Raw genomic sequence first — 6372 nt, forward strand, 5'->3', positions numbered from 1 at the left:
CTCAATTTTATTCTCCTTGAAGTGTTGTCGGTGCATATGAGTCTGCATAACAGCAATGCTGAGAGAGGGATATTTATACAGGTCGGTGTCACAGTGTGGGAGGAGAGAAGGAGCTTGCCAGGGAGGGAAACAGCCCGAGGGTGTGGAGTGTTTGGCCACGCGCTTGGTCTCGATGGCGACAAACAATGTGAAAATCACACACTATGAGTGTTGAATGTCATTTTCATCCCTCTTGCTTCTCAGCAGTGGGTATGTCTTTGCAGGATATTTTGACTGGACGGCATCCTTTCTGCGTCTGCTGGCTGTCAGCTAATGTTGTTTACTTCCCCCGTAAGTGATAGTTTTACCATCAAACCACAGTGCCATTTACGGTAAATGCTGTTAATGACCGGTGTGGTCGGAGATGGGAGCTGCAGGCTAAACGTTAAGGAATCTGTGAAAATGTGTTGACTAACTTGTGATTCAGATAACCCAAGGCGGACTCGTCTGTCTGCTCCAAAGTAGAAAGGCAGCCTGACGCAGGTGTTGAGGCCGGACTTCTGCGAAAGCTTCGAAAACAAATACTTTTCATGACCGTTACATCGTGGTTTAAAAAGTTTTTTTTGTATTCACTGGAGCCTCATGGATGGTGCTTTGTTTACATCTTGTGAGGTTGGATAGTGATATGTTGAGTCGCCATGATTACAGTGCAAGCCGCCATAACCTAATCCCGATTACTGACACATTTAAAGTATATAGGAACAGGAACTAAGACAAATATTCCTGATATACTTGTGCCAAAATTTGAAAACTGCCTGTATGAGTTGAAGAATTACCTTCAGTGCAAGGTTTTTACAGGGCCTCAGTGCCAGTTTAGGCCATACTTGACCACTACATAGATCAATTGTCAAATTAAATCACAGTGGTCTGATACACACAGTTGTCTAGTCATTTAATTCCACACATTTTTCCACATAAGTAATGCACATGCAATGTTTTAAGATGCATTTACATATTCGAAACTGTCTTACAAGTGTTTAAAAACAAACAAACCCTTAGGTTGATATTTCCTAAAATACTACATGGTAAAACCCTAACTGAGGCGAATGATGTGAAAAGGAGAGGAAGGTTGCCTAGAAGTTGACGGGAGGCTGAAATACTTCTTTCGTGTCCTGTTTAGCGTTAGCTTTCATTATTATGTTTTTAATTATACGATAGTTCGTTTTTATTTAATTTTAACTTTTGATTTATAAATTAGGTTAGATTTAATTGTCTTTTTTTTTTTAGAGCTCTTTGTTCATTTTCAACAGTTTTTTTTAGTTTTATTTTAGTTTGATTTTAGTAAACCTATGAGTTTTGTTTTTTAAATATATGGAGTAAAAATATTTATCAAGTGCTAGATAAAAAAAAGGTCACTAGTGAGTAACAAAGTAAACAATTTTCTAAAGTAAACTTATTCTCAAGTAACTGTTTGAGCTTCCTTCTTCTGTACAGTACAGTACATCCATCCATCCATTTTCTTAACCGTTTAATCCTCACTAGAGGCGCGGGGGTGCTGGAGCCTATCCCACTTGGCTTCAGGCAGTAGGCAGGGTACACCTCAAACCGGTTGCCAACCAATCCAGGGCACACACAGGTGAACAACCATCCACACTCACAATCACACCTATGGACAATTTAGAGTGTTCAATTAACGTGTCGTGCATGTCTTTGGAATGTGGGAGGAAACTGGAGTACCCGGAGAAAACCCACACAGGCACGGGGAGAACATGCAAACTCCACCCCTGGACTCAATCTCAAATCCTCTGCACTGGGAGGCAGACGTGCTAACCAGTCCGCCACCGTGCCACATCGGTACAAGAGAGTAATACCAAAAATAAATACATTTCAAATGAACACCATGACAAAGATGAAAACAAAAGACATTTTCTCAATAATTATAGTTTGTTTTAATTTTATAAAAGCAAGATACAGTTTCAGTTTTTTTTTTAAGAGTTTTGATTTGATTTCATTAAAGGGGAAGTCATGTCAAATTGTCAATTTCATTCACAGTAACATATTTTATGGGCCCACACTAGTCTAAACACGGCATTCTGATTAATATTGCGTTTGTGGAATATAAATTAAGCAGCAAAATCCACCCATCCAACTCATGGGGCGGCCATTTTGCAACTGTCGACTAAAACTGGCATCACAGTGCCTTTTAGGTGGCAGTAACACATGCATGTTGCTTTTACACTCACAGGATGTATGACAAACTATAAGAAAATAATTTCTTCCATTATACTACTAATTTGTCATTTGGACAAGATAATATATAATATCAATAAATATAATAGTATAATTACTTTTGGATTTTAGTGTAGTATGTCATTCCGTAACTATATTTTCATTCAAATGGTACATTCAGACGTTGCTGGAATTTTTTTTGTACCTGCATTGTGTACCTGTGCCCCATTATGTTTTGTGAGACATCTGGGATTCGGCCCGATTTTCTGGAGCAGTGAGAGGAAACCATGAATACATCGCTGTTGGAGTCCTAGTGCCGCCATTGTAAATGTTTTCAAAAACATGGCTGTCTGCATGTGTGTTCCTTGTCAACATGCTCTCCTCCATAACGATGACAACATATAATTCCCATAAATCCGGATAGTTTCCGACCAGTGGCTTGCAGTGCACATCTGTGTTTTGTTTCACAAGAGTAGTCGGCTGCCTAGTTAAGTAACCTGTTTATGGCTCATGGCATGGAGAGTCACACACAGTGTTCAGCAGTGTTTTCGCCATGAGATGTGTTTTTCTTTTAGAACTTTACCGTGGCTACTCTGCCAGCCTCCAAAAAGTACATCGGGTCAAAACATTGCGTGCTCCAGATACAAGAATTCAAACACTCAACATCTATCGTTGCATTTTTTCAGTATGAACAGGAAAATCTTGATAACATGCTTCCAATTGTCATTATTTTCAACCAAAATATCCCTTTAACTAAAAGGAAATGATGCAAGTCGATTTAGTAACTGGACCTTCAGTGGGGATTTACCTGACTTATTTTGTGCCATTATTTCATTTTTTTATTATATATCAGGTGATGGATAATAATGAAGCTTTTGTATTGTTCTGTTCACTTTTTTATTTTCAAAATAAAAAAAATAATATATAGAAATAATCATTCCTGTACATGTACATGTGTATGTGAATGTTGTGAGCCCTCATTGCACATCTTGGTATGGCACTGATTTCTGTTCAAATGAAGTCACACCCAGTACATCAGGTTTTGACCAAATCCACCGAAAATTTTTTCAACCATCCAATCCAGAATGCAGTGTCGTCCCTGTTGAAATCCTCACTGAGTGACAACAGCTGAATGATGTAATTGTTTTCAGCATTTGGGTTAATATGCCAGATGGAGAAATCGAAGCTATTGGCGACAAAACCTGCAAAAATGATATTTTTTAACAGCATCATGAAGGGACATTTCAATGTCAGTATTTAGACAAATAATGAATTATATAATATCACGCAAAAAGGAAAAAGAAAATATGGCAGCTGAGAAAAAGAGACCATATGAGGAAAAACTTAATCGGCCTAATAAAATGGTACCATCACAGCTATTTACTCACCATTGTGTCCATTTTGATAAGATCGTTATTATGGAAACGTGCATTTTAGCTCATTTTTTTCCAGTCATGGATGAAGTATTAGTAACAGTCACATCACCAGACGTGTTTTCCACGTGTGAAGAGTTGCGTAACGTGCTTTTTCAAGCTGGATTATTGGTTTTCATGAAGTGTGTTGTCAAGAACTCAGTGTTCCAGCAGTCTGTAACTGCACCTCCCTACTGGACCTAACAAAAAGGCCTCAGAGTTCAGACTTTATTTTTACTATCTGCACATTTGCAACAGCGAGAAAGTTGAACAATTACGATGGAAAGACAAATGAGTCACTATGCTTTATAGATTAATGATTATGATGGCTACTCCACAGGGTCCATTTAACAGGTGTGTGAGTGTTGGACAAAATCTGTGGAAAAAAAGAGGCTTCAAGCTGTTAATTCAACTCCCAGTTGAAGTTAATGCTCAAAATGAATCTAAAACAAAGAAAATTACACTTGTGTAAAACCACACAACTTGGCCTTAAGAAAGTCTGCTTAGCTTAATGCTAATTTACAATTTACAAAATTCCATTGACGGGTTGACGGGCTCATGAATTGACGTCCCGGTGTTATAAACTCTTTAGGCAGCGATTAATTCATCATAATCTTTTTAATAATGTTGTTATTCTGGGCATTAAAAAAAAATGTAGCATGTTATTTTATTTTAAAAAAACAACAACAACCACATAACACACATTCTTATATTTTTATTTTAGAAGGCTTGAAACGGACTGATAGCATTTCCATTCTATTCAAAGAAGAAAGATGATCTGTTTTTTGTTGTCACAAAACAAATGAAACTTGTTTACTCAAGGCACCACCATAACTCACTCTAAAAAAAAACTATAATTCCTTGAAAGGTGTCCTAGAGTGCTTCAAACTGCAAGTACGGCATTTTTGATGTGTTTACGAGATCCCACGTGCTCCTCTGGATTCTTCTTTTTCTCCAACACAGACTGTAATTCCATCTAACTGTAATTATTAGCGTGGTATGTGGCGTGAGACAATTGTGTTTAGGGGGTTGTTCTACATAATAAGGCCATGGTACAGTATTTCCCTTTTTGATGACAATTTAACAGGGGGCTTTATACGAAAAAATGTGAACAACTATGCTTGCCAAAGAGAAAAATGGAGAAAATGTCCAGCAATCGTAAGTTTCCTCTAAACCACGCCATGAGTAGCAGGTAGGCTTGCATAATTCTTGTTTTCATTTTTACATTTGTTTTACCGGCAATTCATCCCTGAGTGCTTGTTGTGGTTAAGGCCATGAATGTTTAAATCTTCCGCACCAAACCCATCCACTGAGACACTGTCATCCTGGAACAGAAGACAAACAGTGGACGGCATGTTCAAGACCCATGGACCACTTCTTGGTCTACGGACAATAATTTGTCCTTCACCAGCACTTGACCAAATGATTTATTTATTATTATTATTATTATTATTATTATTATTATTATTATTATTATTATTATTATTATTATTATTATTATCATTATTATTATCTATTTAACATGTACTGTACATTACTGTTTAAGTTTTATTTAAAAATTTTTTTTTTTGCAGTTCATTTCAATTCAAGACAAGATCTACCTACTTGAAATGTGGTTATTTTGTTTTTAGTCAAGTTTTGCATTTTTGTGTGCAACAAGATTATTGGTATTTTCCACAGTAAGGAGATTCCTAGTTGGAGTGAAGTCAGACGGTAACAGACCCCCCCCCCCCCTTCCCCCACCCCAAAAACATGTCAAAGACCATTAAATGTGACCCGAGGAGGCCCGTATATGTGACCCCTGCGTCTGTCATTTCAAGCAAGTGAGGTGGTCATGTTAGATCATTTTTTTTTATTTTTAAACCTCAAAGGTTGACCCGGGGACCCCCTTTTGCTGTCACACTGCATACCGCAGGAAAAAAGAGATGAGGAGAGGCGGTGCTGTGTTTGGTATTGGATATCCCTGCTCAGATTTGGGAAACCTGAGTGTGTCATGTAGTTAAACTGGGTACAACTATGCAGAAAGTTCAAATCTACTATTTGTTCACTTAGATCCAGAAATATTTAGATAAAAACAGTTTTTAGGATTTTGCCGTCATATAGACACTTTCCTTCACCTGCTACTTGTTCTGTCTTTTTTTCTTTTTTAAATATTTACATCCATCCATCCAAGCTCTGATTTTCTGTGCACTCAATATCCATTTGAATTGCTCTGTAGATGACATTTCCATCTTTCTTCCTCATCGGCAGCCTCTCCTCAACTAATGTATAAATATGTTTCCCCTCTAACTTTCTTTCGTCAGTGACAAGCCAGAAATCCTTCCTCATTCAAGCTGACAGATTTTCATTCACGATCAACAACTCTTCCTTGCTCCTGCCTCTGTAGAACACCTATTTTCAGGCCCATACCAACATTATTCAGTCTGCATCCTTCATGCAAGCTTCTGAACTCTTTCCCATCTTTTCTATTTTCAAAACCAGATTCAAAACTCATCTGGTATGAATGATAAGCATACTAATAAGTATTATGCTCAAATGAAAGCTGTTGATGTGGTCTTATAATGCTCATTTTTTTACTGAACGGGTCAGCAACAACATGGAGTAATGTGAACCAGGAAGCCTGAACGGCGTTGATTCATCAGATTCAGACAAGCAACATTTGGCGCCCACGGTTTAATTAAAGAGACTGAATTTTTGGTATTTTTCAATGTTCATTTATTTTATTTTTTTAATGTTTTATTTCAATAATATG

This window comes from Vanacampus margaritifer, chromosome 2 (genome assembly GCF_051991255.1).
Source record: "Vanacampus margaritifer isolate UIUO_Vmar chromosome 2, RoL_Vmar_1.0, whole genome shotgun sequence".
NCBI lineage: Eukaryota > Metazoa > Chordata > Actinopteri > Syngnathiformes > Syngnathidae > Vanacampus > Vanacampus margaritifer.